This window comes from Schistocerca nitens, chromosome 2, assembly GCF_023898315.1.
Source record: "Schistocerca nitens isolate TAMUIC-IGC-003100 chromosome 2, iqSchNite1.1, whole genome shotgun sequence".
Taxonomy (NCBI): Eukaryota; Metazoa; Arthropoda; class Insecta; order Orthoptera; family Acrididae; genus Schistocerca; species Schistocerca nitens.
Window position 1 is genome coordinate 891,274,810 of NC_064615.1, and position 13,977 is coordinate 891,288,786.

Genomic DNA, 13,977 nt, shown 5'->3' on the forward strand with positions numbered 1-13,977 from the left:
CTCGGCCACTCCATCCGGCTCTTTCAATTTCTGTGGCGCTGTGGTTGTCAACCCTGACATCTTATCCTCAACATCCAGGCTTACCAGGCATAAAGTGGAACAGTCACTTTTATGAGAGGTCGATCAGCATAATTAAATGTCGTCAGAGATCTTCTATGTCTGACAGAAAATACTTACTCAACCAGTTGGCCTTAAGTACTCATCATTTCTCTCTATCAGTGTTTATTATTATTATTGTTATTCATTATGTGTATGTATATGCACTTTTCATGGTTATCTTTTATTTCTTCCTCAGCACATCAGTTCCCTGAGGTAGATGATGATGTGTTGTGTAGTGGCATGTCTGCTTATGCCACGACCACAATTCCATAGCGCATATTCAGTGCCATTGGTGAAAAACTAAAACGAGAGAATATGTTTTGTCTGCATCCAGTACCTTTGCCAGCCATGTAGAGACAGCCATACATCAACCAACCAGGTCATTCTCTCATATATAAGATGGGCTCAGTGATGTTTCTACTTACCAACAAGGACTGTTCCATTATTTTACTATGATAAAGAATTTTTCCAGGTATTAGGCTATGCTTGGGCTGTTTTTTCTTCTCAGTTAAGGTTATCGTGCATGCATAGCTCTGCTCTGCCAGGGTTTTGTGCAGGGAGGAGACCCCCCAAGAGGGATCATTGCCGACAAAATTTTATTAAGTAAATTTTTCATGCATAATGTTCGGCCGTAGCCGGATTGGGCATACTGTGGTGGAAGGTGCTGGCCGGAAGACCATGGTCGGCACATTCCTGCCAAGTACTCCTCGGTCAGACTCAAGTCCCACGGGTTGGTTGCGCTGACGGGGGTACGCTACTAGCAAGGCGCGTTGGCGGAATCAATCCTCCAATCAGAGACTAATCGTGTGATCACGTGGGGACGCGGCCGGGAGCGGCGAGGGCGGCTTGGAAACAGCTCCGCGCTCTCTTAGCTTCTGACCTCGGCCCCGAGTAGTCGCTCCTCTAGCCTCTGCCTCTCTGATGAGCAGACGGCAACCCCTCTTGGGGCTGCTCAGCCCTACGTAGGCACCACTGTACCATAATTACATGAATAAACTGGGTCCATTCCACTCAATTAACTTTCATTTTACAACGCCCTCCGCTCCTGACTTCTATCCTGACGAACAAATGGTGTCAGAAGTGGGATGCGACCCACCTTACGGTTGTAAAATCAACTCATCAGTTGAGTATGAGTACTACAAAGGGGCCGAGACTGAGCAAGTAAAGGAAACTAGACCGAACGTGGCGAGGCTGCAGCGCGCCATGCGCGTGCCCGCCGGTCGCCTGCGTTGCAGAATGTGCGTGGCCGCGCACTAGCGCGCCACAAGCGTGACGCAGTTCGCTGCCGGACGCGAGCCGAGGAGGGTCCGCGATGCAGTCACGCTCGCCGACGCCGCCGCCGCCGCCGCCGCCGCCGCCGCCGCCGCTGTCCGTAGCTGCCACGGGTCCGGGATGCGGCCCTCGCGCCGCCCCGCCGTCGCAGCTGTCCGTGCCTTCGCCCGCCGCCTGCTGCGCCCGCGCGTGATCAACGCGCCTGCCGCCGTTCGTCGACACCGCCGCCGTCCGTCGTCTGCACGCCACCAAATAATGTAAGTCGCCAGCGACGCTACGGTGGTGTAGATGCCCATACTATTGTAACATGCTGATCACCAGGCAGCAATCGGAGGCAGGAGCAGCCGGAGAGGATGAAGATCCCCTCTTGGCGCTGCAGTCCCAGTTAAATCAATTAATTCTAACTAAAGCGGAGCTTAAGCAACAGATAGATGATCTTAAAATGGCTTCTCTGCAATCTAATGTTGCTAAGCCAGTGCTAGTGGAAGAACAGCCCAAGCAGGCGATTCCACCACTCACTAGTGCAGAATCACCTGTGGCAGTAGCCACCTCTACTTTGGTGCAGAGCTTCCCAGCAGTAGCGTTTATTCCGGCGTTCGCTGGAAAGCCGCACGAGGATATTCGAACGCTTGTCCAGAATATCCAGGACATCGGAAAGCTTTGCGGTTGGCCAGATGAATTTCTCTTAAACGTGATGAAAATGAAACTCACCGGCGAAGCGCGGAACTACGTGCAGTCGGTCGAGAGCTTGAAAAATGCCCCTACCTTCCAGTCCCTTGCAACAGGGTTGATTGAAAGGTATACAGACAAACGTGGTACTAGTTACTATCGCGACTTGCTTTCCACCCTTAGGGAAAAAACGGGTGAAGATTTAGAAGCATTCGCGGACAGGATTAGAAGCGTCGCATGCCACACGTACGCGCTGAGTGCCAGTTCTGCTCGTAACGAGGTTCTGTTGGAAGAATCAGAATGTCGTGCGATAGATGTGTTCATTCGTGGCATAAACCCTCAAATAGGGGGTGAAATCAAGGTAGCTTCCCCCCGCACCTTACACGAAGCCGTGCGATTAGCACTCTTGAGAGAGGAGGCGAGCCGATTTGTGGCCGTCTCCGCGCGGCAAAGCGAGCCCCGACGTGTCTTTTCGAACGATACTAAGTGTGGGCGCTGTAATAGACAAGGACATGTGGCAGAGCAATGTCGCGTGCCATATTGTCATCAGTGCAGGAACATGGGTCACCAAAGCGTGCATTGTCCAAATAGTAGGCCACAACCGCCTGCAAATTCCAGGCGAAATGCAAACCAACCACAGAATTCGGGAAACGGCCGCGGGGCAGGAAGTGCCACCCTTCCCGGCCCCCGTTAAAAATAGTGACCCTCCTAGTTGATAAGGGAATCACGCAGGTGGCAAGCGTGGTTGTCGATGGTGTTAGAGGCCGCAAACCAATACGCGTGCTAATTGACACAGGCGCACAGATCAGCTTGGCATTTTTATCGAAGAGAGATAAAAGAACATTGCAACCGCCGCGGTACCATATCAGTGGTATTGGTCCCGCCATAGTGAAACCTGATGGCAGCTGTTGCGTTGAGTTCATGTTGGACTCCACAGAATATGCTTTTACGATGGAGGTTGTACGGAACAGGCGCACGGATTACGACGTCATCCTGGGAAGTGACTTTCTGCGTCATTTCCAGGGGGTTATTGACTATAGGTTAAATACCGTCCAATTCGGCGACAACGTGCACCGTTTTGGACGTGACTGCACGTTGCGGGCGAGCGGAGCTGGGAAAAAAGGATCCGTTTCCCAAGTTTCGGAGTCTCCCGTAACGATGCTAAAAGCCGATAATCCCGTGGAGATACCAGAAGGCACAGGAAAGATCCTTTGGGTGCCTGTCGGGATACGTGAATCCGAAGAGGTTCATTTCTTGGTAGATCCACTCTGCCAGAATGAAACTCTTGACCAGATGCAGGTCCACGTAAAACGTAGCCTGTGCAAAGCGCAGCAAGTACAGAAAGAAAATTGCGTACCCGTGTGTCTAGACAATTTTAGTCACAAGCAAGCTTTAATATCGCGTGGTACAGTATTAGCCAGCTTACAGGTTATCACAGAAGATGAGTTGTCAAAGGGAACCCCTTCTCTGAAAAAGAAAAAGACTGCTGCCACCTCTCAACACCTTCTGACAATCACGTCACATCTGACAGATAAGTTTAAAGCTAAGCTTAGTCACCTCCCATTGCATGAACAAAAGCTAATAAATGAAGTATTGAATGAGTATTCATGGTTGTTTCAAGACAGGAAATATTTACCAGCAACAGATCTAATCCAACATGAGATTCCAACCGGAAATGCTAGGCCAATAGCTCAAAAAGGGTATCGAATTCCCTACCATCTTCAGTCAGTGGTAGAGGAAACTATACAACAGCAACTAGAAGCAGGAATAATACAACCCTCTTCTAGTGCGTGGTCTAGCCCAATTGTAGTCGTTCCAAAGAAATCTATAGACGGAGAAAAATCCTATCGCCTCTGTGTAGACATGCGAGCAGTAAACAAAATTACTACTCCAGATCATTATCCATTACCCCGGATCGATGAAACACTCGATCGTCTGGGCAATTGCCGGCACTTCACAACATTAGACATGCGCAATGGGTATTATCAAATTCCAATTGCTCCTCAAGATCGAGCTAAGACAGCTTTTGTAGTTCCTGGTGGCTTATATGAATTCTTAAGGATGCCTTTCGGGCTTCGCAACGCGCCAGCAACCTTTCAGAGATTTCTGCTATTACGTGGGTTGAAACCTACTATGTGCCTTGTGTATCTTGATGATATAATTATAATTTTAAAATCCATAGCTGAACAAGTGCAGTATTTAGGTCATGTCATCAGTTCCAGCGGAGTCAAGCCAGATCCACGATTAACTGAAGCAGTAGACACTTTTCCTATTCCAACAAATTTAAAGGAATTACAATCCTTCCTTGGCCTTGCAAATTATTACCGCCGTTTTGTTAAAGATTATGCTACTATTACCAAACTACTTACTAAATTGTTGAAAAAGGATACTCCTTTTGTTTGGACGGATGAATGTTCGACCGCCTTTCAAACAGTGAAAACTATTGTAACTAGTTCACCTCTACTTGTTTACTCAGACTTCGCTGAACCTTTTATTTTATCTTGTGACGCATCTGATTTTGCTGTAGGATGTGTCCTAAGCCAAGTGCAAGACGGTGAGGAAAACCTCGTTGGGTATGCCTCTCGTCAACTGAATAAAGCAGAAACTAATTACAGTACTACAGAAAAGGAATTGCTTGCCCTTCTTTTTGGAATTAATTATTTTAGATGTTACCTTTATGGTCGCAAGTTTACAGTTCTTAACGATCACTCTGCTCTGCAGTGGTTATTGAATCTTAAAGACCCTAGCAACAAACTTATGCGCTGGGCCATGAAACTGTCAGAATATGATTTTGAAGTTCGGCATAAGCCTGATCGGTTGCATCAAAATGCTGATGCGTTAAGTAGAAAAGTGCGTGTCATTCAAACAGATGAGGTATCAATTGAAGAGTTAAAAGAAGCACAGCAGGTGGACGTTCAATGTCAAAGATACGCCACCTTGCAGAATTTGAAGTAATAGACGACCTTTTGTATCGAAGAACTCCCCATGGAAATCGTTTGGTAATACCGGATTGCTTGCAGCAACGTATAATACGGCAATGCCATGATACAATCCAAGCATGTCACAGCGGAAAACGCGCTACGAACGCTCGAATTGCGACACGTTATTGGTGGCAATACCGACAACGTGACGTGGACAGGTATGTAAGATCTTGCCTGCCGTGTGCACAACGAGCACAAAATAGGCATCCGCGAGTGCCGCTGCAAACACTTCCTCAGGCATCTTCACCCTTCAAAATTCTTGCTTTAGATTTCCAAGGTCCTTTTCCACAGTCGCAACAAGGTAACAAATACATTTTGTCTGTTATTGATCACTTTTCACGTTATCTAATTTTGGTTCCCCTCCCCGACATGACAGCTGAAACTGTGGCGAGAGAGTTTGTAAATCGTTTGATACTACCTTTTGGAAGTCCTGATGCCATTTTAACGGATCAAGGAACCAATTTCATGTCTGCTTTATTTGTACAAGTTTGTAAATTATTAAGAATCAAAAAATGGCGTACAACTCCCTTCCATCCTAAGGCCAACGGTCGCGTTGAACGCGTACACCGTACAATTTGTAAACTGTTATCCTATTATGTTGCAAAAACGCACGCTGATTGGGACAGATATGTACCGTATATTTCTTCTGCATACAACACCCGAATACATGAATCCACGGGGTATACACCTTACGAAGCTGTGTTTGGACGGCCGATGAAGTCGCCGTTCGAAATAGACAATCTACCTCAAGGTAGAAGTAAAAGGTTTAGCCCGCCGGCTAAAAGCGATCTGGTATAAGGTAAAGAGGAATAATATCAAAGCTACTAATAAACAGTTGCACAGGCAGAACAAAAACGCTGTATTACCGACTTATCAAACAGGTGATTTAGTGTTACTACGAAACCCGGCATTCAAAAAGGGACGAACTAAAAAGTTCTCTCCCCGCTTTGAAGGCCCGTATCGGATTGTACGGTTGACCTCACCAGTCAATGCAGAACTGCAATTAACCGATCGTACGGTGATAGTGCACTTTGACCGCCTGCAACCTTACCACGGTAGGGCTGTGTCACCACAACAGGTCGCAGCCCCCGATCCGCCTGTGTCACCTCCACCTCAAGTGGAACAAAGACGAAAGAAAAAACGGAGGAGATTACCTCCACAGGGTTGTAGATACCCTTTGCGGAATCGACACCCTTATGGGTTGAGGTCGCGTGATTAATCACGCCTAATTAGAGTTTTATGTTATGTTCTATTGCAGCTTAGTTTAAGTCATTTTCTCCAGGGACTTGGAAGCAAGACGTGCCTGGCCACCACGGAGTTCCCAGCCATTCTCAATTGTTAACTTCCAGTCCTGTCATGTATTTTTGCTCATTTTTATATGTATGATTATGTTTTATGTTTTGCAAGCAATGCCACGCGTTAGACGTCACGCAACTGACTTGCTTCAAATGCAACCATTACACTTGGTGTTGGCAGTACCGCGGCTGCTAACTCCGAATAAAATTCTTCAATGTCCTCTATTGCCATCTATTTGGCAAACCAGTACATGTGGAGTATTTTTACTCCGAGCTTTTCTTAATACTTGTTACGTTGACGTCTAGTGTATTGTACTATATGTCGTAGTTCTGTATTTGCTGCAGCTAATCGTAAGTAATCGGAACAGATAAAGCCAGGACTTGAAATACATACGACTCGTACGCTTTGTTTACGGGACCAGCTGTTGGCGGGGCAACACATCAGCTGTCGCCTCCCCTCCTCTCTTCAGCGCTGTCCCTTCTCCTCGCCAAGAACTGGCCAGCGGACATAATTTTTTCTCAGCCAGTAACAGCGCTCCGCGCGATGACGTATCTTATCACCACGTGCGCTGCCGCCTCCAGCGTCTCAACACGCGGCGCGTCCGAGTAGTTACAAAAACAAACCGCAAATTACTGCCCTATCCTCCGTGTATGACAGACTACAATGTATTTACCATCATTTTATATAACTAACAGCCTTTTTTAAAAACTCTTATTCTAGATAATTAGCAATTTCTAATTCATCATTATTTCTGGTACACGCTAAGCGCGTGATATTTGTCGCTGCAGTAGCGGCCGGTCTCCCGCGGCTACACGCCGTCTCACATAACCGCTGACGTGCCGGTGCCTACTCCGCACCTACGCGTGCGCTGCGCGCTCGCTAACAGCTCCAAGCTGGTTTCTTTCATGCAGCCGGAAGACACGGCAAACAAAATTCATTCAAACATCCCAATAAATCTTAACATAAATATTAAGTAGATGTGATTCATTGTTTAAATTCTTTTCCTTGTTTTGTTTCACATTAGCTGGATAAGTCACACGAAGTTCTTAACGATTTACATTATTCTGCATACCTTAGTGTGCCAATCCTATAAGTGAAGTTTCACTACTGCTTTGATTCATTGTATAAGCTACAAACTACAGACCTAACCCTCTTACACATCGAACTATGATGACATTTAACGTTATCTGCCTTGGACAAGGCCAGATATGGGCAAACCAATGCAATGCCACGGGTTTTTCACGCTACTGACGAGGCACAAACGACCAATCGACCGGGCTGCCGTATATCGGTGGGCGATTGTTCCTTGGTTGCTACGCGGCTATTTTTGCCCTCCCCATTTATTTTACTCTACCGCCGTGGTCATTGTTCTATCCTATTTTCCTTCTTCTGTCGATGAGGAGGCCCCTACAACATGTTAGGTACCTTCTTCCGATAGTACCGGTCTTTTAATCTTACCACCCATTTACACCGAGATATTGCTCTCCCTTGTTGCAGTCTTGCCCCAAAATATCGGCCGATGATCCATTTTGAGATACGTACTTTGCCTCTAATTAGCCGGTGATGTAAGCGCTACGGGAACTGTGCCTAGTTGTCCTTTCAGTTCAATTTGTTATCGTCAGTTTTAAAACTAACACACACGCAGCCTAGCAGCCAGACCCAGATGGTCAGTGTTAATTATTATACATCATTGTGTTTTTATTTTCCTGTCAATATATGTCATTGTGTTTAATTATGTCATTATGCTAGCGCTAGTGATTTATAGTTCATGATTTTCATTTTATGTAGTGTTATGTACTGCGCGCACAAAAAGTGACGCTATTTATGCATGTATGCTATTCTAGCTTCAGAGCTATTTTTATTGCTTGAACAGTCGACATTTTCCTAGTACAGCAGGTCGCTAATAACGCCGCTGATACTTTTATTCCATGCATCGCAGGAATCCCATGTGCCCACACTAATTCTTATTAAGTCAGACGGACGCCCTTAGGCCCGCTGAACCACGGTATCGCAGATAGCTCCAATGCACTGCCTACCCCTCAATTATTAGACAGGTTGCCTTAGCACTGTCCGCAGGTTGCTCCATTGCCCTGCAAATTATATAATCATCAATCCAAGTCTGCAGATTGCACTAATGCACTGCTGAACTTAATAGTCGAGTCACTCGCAGGTAGCTCATACGCACCGTGAACTTGTACTTACACGTCACCGAATCCTAGGCTCCTCGGTTGACCACAAAACAATTCATACATCAATTACCGTGAGACAATTTGCGCTCACACTACGCCTTTGGCACTCAACCACAAATGAACTGAGCCCCAGACGCTCTTTTATTACATTTTATACAACGCCACTTTCTTCTAGATGGCAATTCCATTGCAAAATCACCGGATTCTGCCAAAGATTAAGATACCGTTCCAGAAATGGCAGCCTTTTCCGTTGCTGAATTGATTCGTTGCTTTTCACCATCTGACAGTGCAAACTGCACTTTTAAGAACAATGTTGTTATATACACACACTGTCGGATTCTACTGACGTAGTCCCTTATGCACTTCGTCAACCGACTAAAAACCAACATCCCATGACGGATTTCGTATCCGATTCGGAAGTTTACGTTCGGGAAATATTCCCTTTATTTTATTTCTTGTCAATTATTATTACTTCAATGTCATGTTTTATTGTTATCAATTTATAGTTATGATTAATGTTAGTACACTTTATGGTTATACGTTATTTTTGTGTCATACTCGGTATTCCCTTTTAATTTTCATTGTTTCTCGACTGGAAGTATCTCTGATAGCACCTATTGGCCTTCAATTCGTATCCGCCATCAGCTACCATTAGTCACACATTTACACTACACTTCATACGCCCAATAACAACTAGCAACACACTCACACTGTTCATATCCTCACTACCTTGGTGTAACTTGTTGATGTTACCAGACCTCTATTGCCATATACTAACTACATGAACAAGGCTTTTATCGTTTATGCCCCCCGCTCTTCGGAAGGGGAAAGGGAAGTACGTACGTATGTACGTTATGTTCAGTAGCAGTTTCTTTTAATCAACAACGTAATTTACCTGTTGAACACTTAAGTTGTTCTGTTAAAATGGAATCAAACGTCTTTGTGACATCAGCTATTCGTTTATTATTGCTTTGCAATAAACTGTTGCTTTTAAGTTGCACTTGCAATGTCTTAGTCTCGGACGCAGAGCCACTAGCGCTCTCCGACGCTGTTATCTGAGCTCAGCACTCAGCCGGCTCAGCGCTGATAAAGCTGCGCTGCGCCGCCTCCACTGCTTCACGCCCAGCCTCTGTATTCACGAGCAACAGACTCGCTCTCGCTAACATTCATTTCCGACTTCAGTACAGTTAATCTCTCTATTGACCACTTCTGTAAGTAAAGATCCTATGATTATTGAGTTAACTTGAGTTGTCCTACCCTCATTCGGGTTTTCTACAGCTGAAAAACCACTCAATATTATTTCTGAAATTTATGAAGTACTTCACCTGTCTCGCCGTGTCGAGCCTTAGCGGGGTGGGTGCCCCTGCGTAGTGGCCAATGCGTGGGAGGTGCCTAGGCTGTGCAGGTTCACACCGCGATCACAGGATTCCTTCTCATTTTATTCATTAAAAAAAAAAAAAGGAAACCTTCCTTCGTACAAAATCTCAAATCAATTAACGATACTTGGCGTTCGTCCCATAGCAGAGTGGACTCATCTTCGCTCGGGATTACGTAATCTGACTATCACATTGGACATTGTGAGGACCACGCAGATTCTTTTATTTAATATACACACAGCACAGTTACACGTGCACATGTTACACTCGGCCATTGAACTTGGACTGCAAGGAAAGCTCAGTCCACATCTGTTACCCTCAGAGCCCTTCTTGCACATCCTACACAATGTGTCGTCGCAAATTTTGGCCCCTAATCAAATGCTTTATGCCGTGCGGGAAAGCAACCTCCCCTTTTACTATGCTGCGTTGGAGGTCCGACTTACCCGTAATTCGGACGGTATTCGGATGCGAATGAGGTTGCCAATCACGTGCGCAACTTGCGAATACGAGTGCTATCAAATATACACTTTTCCGGTCTCTTGGGCTACCCTTCACCACCATGTTGTTTGGCAGACTCAAGAATTTTTAATAGTTAGTCGGGATCGACAAACTCACGCCACTCTCTCTCGCGCTGAACTATCCAGTTGCTTTCATACAACACATTACTTATGCTCCACGCTAATTTTACACACTAACACTACTGAGTGCGAGATGTCACTGTTTTTAGCTGAAACTACTACACCTCCATGTCCTCGTGTTCTAGTCTTACTTCGTCAACCAATAATTCAGCCTGTTGGCAACAGTTTTCTGTTCGCTGTTCCACAGACTGTCACCGCCACCCTGGTGTGCCACCGTTCAATGTCAGAGACTGAATCGTACCGGGTAACACTGAATAATAGTGGCCTAGTGTATAATACACTCCTGGAAATGGAAAAAAGAACACATTGACACCGGTGTGTCAGACCCACCATACTTGCTCCGGACACTGCGAGAGGGCTGTACAAGCAATGATCACACGCACGGCACAGCGGACACACCAGGAACCGCGGTGTTGGCCGTCGAATGGCGCTAGCTGCGCAGCATTTTTGCACCGCCGCCGTCAGTGTCAGCCAGTTTGCCGTGGCATACGGAGCTCCATCGCAGTCTTTAACACTGTTAGCATGCCGCGACAGCGTGGACGTGAACCGTATGTGCAGTGGACGGACTTTGAGCGAGGGCGTATAGTGGGCATGCGGGAGGCCGGGTGGACGTACCGCCGAATTGCTCAACACGTGGGGCGTGAGGTCTCCACAGTACATCGATGTTGTCGCCAGTGGTCGGCGGAAGGTGCACGTGCCCGTCGACCTGGGACCGGACCGCAGCGACGCACGGATGCACGCCAAGACCGTAGGATCCTACGCAGTGCCGTAGGGGACCGCACCGCCACTTCCCAGCAAATTAGGGACACTGTTGCTCCTGGGGTATCGGCGAGGACCATTCGCAACCGTCTCCATGAAGCTGGGCTACGGTCCCGCACACCGTTAGGCCGTCTTCCGCTCACGCCCCAACATCGTGCAGCCCGCCTCCAGTGGTGTCGCGACAGGCGTGAATGGAGGGACGAATGGAGACGTGTCGTCTTCAGCGATGAGAGTCGCTTCTGCCTTGGTGCCAATGATGGTCGTATGCGTGTTTGGCGCCGTGCAGGTGAGCGCCACAATCAGGACTGCATACGACCAAGGCACACAGGGCCAACACCCGGCATCATGGTGTGGGGAGCGATCTCCTACACTGGCCGTACACCACTGGTGATCGTCGAGGGGACACTGAATAGTGCACGGTACATCCAAACCGTCATCGAACCCATCGTTCTACCATTCCTAGACCGGCAAGGGAACTTACTGTTCCAACAGGACAATGCACGTCCGCATGTATCCCGTGCCACCCAACGTGCTCTAGAAGGTGTAAGTCAACTACCCTGGCCAGCAAGATCTCCGGATCTGTCCCCAATTGAGCATGTTTGGGACTGGATGAAGCGTCGTCTCACGCGGTCTGTACGTCCAGCACGAACGCTGGTCCAACTGAGGCGCCAGGTGGAAATGGCATGGCAAGCCGTTCCACATGACTACATCCAGCATCTCTACGATCGTCTCCATGGGAGAATAGCAGCCTGCATTGCTGCGAAAGGTGGATATGCACTGTACTAGTGCCGACATTGTGCATGCTCTGTTGCCTGTGTCTATGTGCCTGTGGTTCTGTCAGTGTGATCATGTGATGTATCTGACCCCAGGAATGTGTCAATAAAGTTTCCCCTTCCTGGGACAATGAATTCACGGTGTTCTTATTTCAATTTCCAGGAGTGTAGTTCAAGATGTGACGTATACGCTGCTTCTATGAGGATATCAGCTCAATTGCACTCCACCTTTCATGTCACCATTCCCACATTTACCTTATACCTTCCTGAACTCTCTTTTAAACTCCATCACCATGAGAAGCTAAAGAATTTACCGAATACCAATGATTCAGATCTACTCCAATCGATCAATCATCTCCTTACCCAGGAACACAACCAAGTTGCTCTTGACCGAGTGGCCTCACATATTGCTGATTGGCACCAAACCAAGCGCTTAACCACCGTTGTATTACCCAGCGCTGGTTCGGTAATAATCATTGTAATGATTCTGATTATAGTATCCTGGATACTCTGTAAAAGAGGGTTTTGCAAACGTTTCACTTCCTTCCGAGAAGTAGTACCACCCCCACAACCTGAAGGTGAATATCACACCTGAAACTACCTGCCAACCTTGGTGCATGCGATCAGGCACGACCCCCCCTCCCCCTTAGAATTAAGTTGTAGTCTAGGTGTCAGGTCAATGAACTAATTTTGTAATGGATTTGTATTTCTATGTAAAGCCTATGGAATCACAATTTAACTGTCGAGTTTTAACCCTCATGTAAGTCATTTTGTTTTCTCTTTAAATTTTTGTCATTTTGTAATGTTCTCATTCACCCACTTGGGCAATTACCATTGTAATCCTAGATTTAAGAACTCAAAGTAATATTACGGGGAAAAACCCCCTTGTGACTGTTAGGCCTGGGAGCATTCTCTCACCCCCACGAGGGTGGAGTGTTTCAGTGTGCTGTGCTCCGGTGCCCCTCATCATCGCCTGGGTACCCACCACCACTGATACCGCCGACACACACTCACAGCATGGCGCCGCCCCACTGCCGTCGCACCAACTTCACAAGTTTGTTATTCAAGAGCCTTCCTTCAGGCCCTTCAGGCCACTTTGTAACTTTTGCACATATTGATATCACTATGTTATGGGACCCTTCATAAGGATCATATATTTTTTTTAAATGGAATAATCAATTAGAATAAGCTCATTCATTTTCATCCAGAGAGCCTTCTTCGGAAGGGGAAAGGATGTGCAGGGAGGAGACCCCCCAAGAGGGATCATTGCCGACAAAATTTTATTAAGTAAATTTTTCATGCATAATGTTCGGCCGTTGGGCATACTGTGGTGGAAGGTGCTGGCCGGAAGACCATGGTCGGCACATTCCTGCCACGTGCTCCTCGGTCAGGCTCAAGTCCCACGGGTTGGTTGCGCTGACGGGGGTACGCTACTAGCAAGGCGCGTTGGCGGAATCAATCCTCCAATCAGAGACTAATCGTGTGATCACGTGGGGACGCGGCCGGGAGCGGCGAGGGCGGCTTGGAAACAGCTCCGCGCTCTCTTGGCTTCTGACCTCGGCCCCGAGTAGTCGCTCCTCTAGCCTCTGCCTCTCTGATGAGCAGACGGCAACCCCTCTTGGGGCTGCTCAGCCCTATGTAGGCACCACTGTACCATCATTACAAGAATAAACTGGGTCCATTCCACTCAATTAACTTTCATTTTACAACGCCCTCCGTTCCTGACTTCTATCCTGACGAACAGTTTTGTATTCCTTGTTTCTTTGTGATAAACTCTAGATACTACAGTTTTTAGTGATAAGGTTATTTCGTATTTGCGTGTGTCCTGCAAGCACGATGGATCCATCATTGGTTCACTTTTTATAACAGCAGTTACACTTGCTTTGTCATTTGGTTACAACTTCATAGGCTTCCATGGTCCTTCT

At 47.0% G+C, this 13,977-nt stretch overlaps 1 long non-coding RNA gene across 1 annotated transcript; it reads left to right on the forward strand.

Annotated features, from left to right (window-relative positions):
- Window positions 1-658: 658 nt before the first annotated feature.
- On the forward strand, window positions 659-13,738 carry LOC126237204 (uncharacterized). The gene is made up of 2 exons (XR_007545053.1): window positions 659-760; window positions 13,390-13,738. It is a non-coding gene; the product is annotated as an uncharacterized LOC126237204 (long non-coding RNA).
- Window positions 13,739-13,977: the final 239 nt, after the last annotated feature.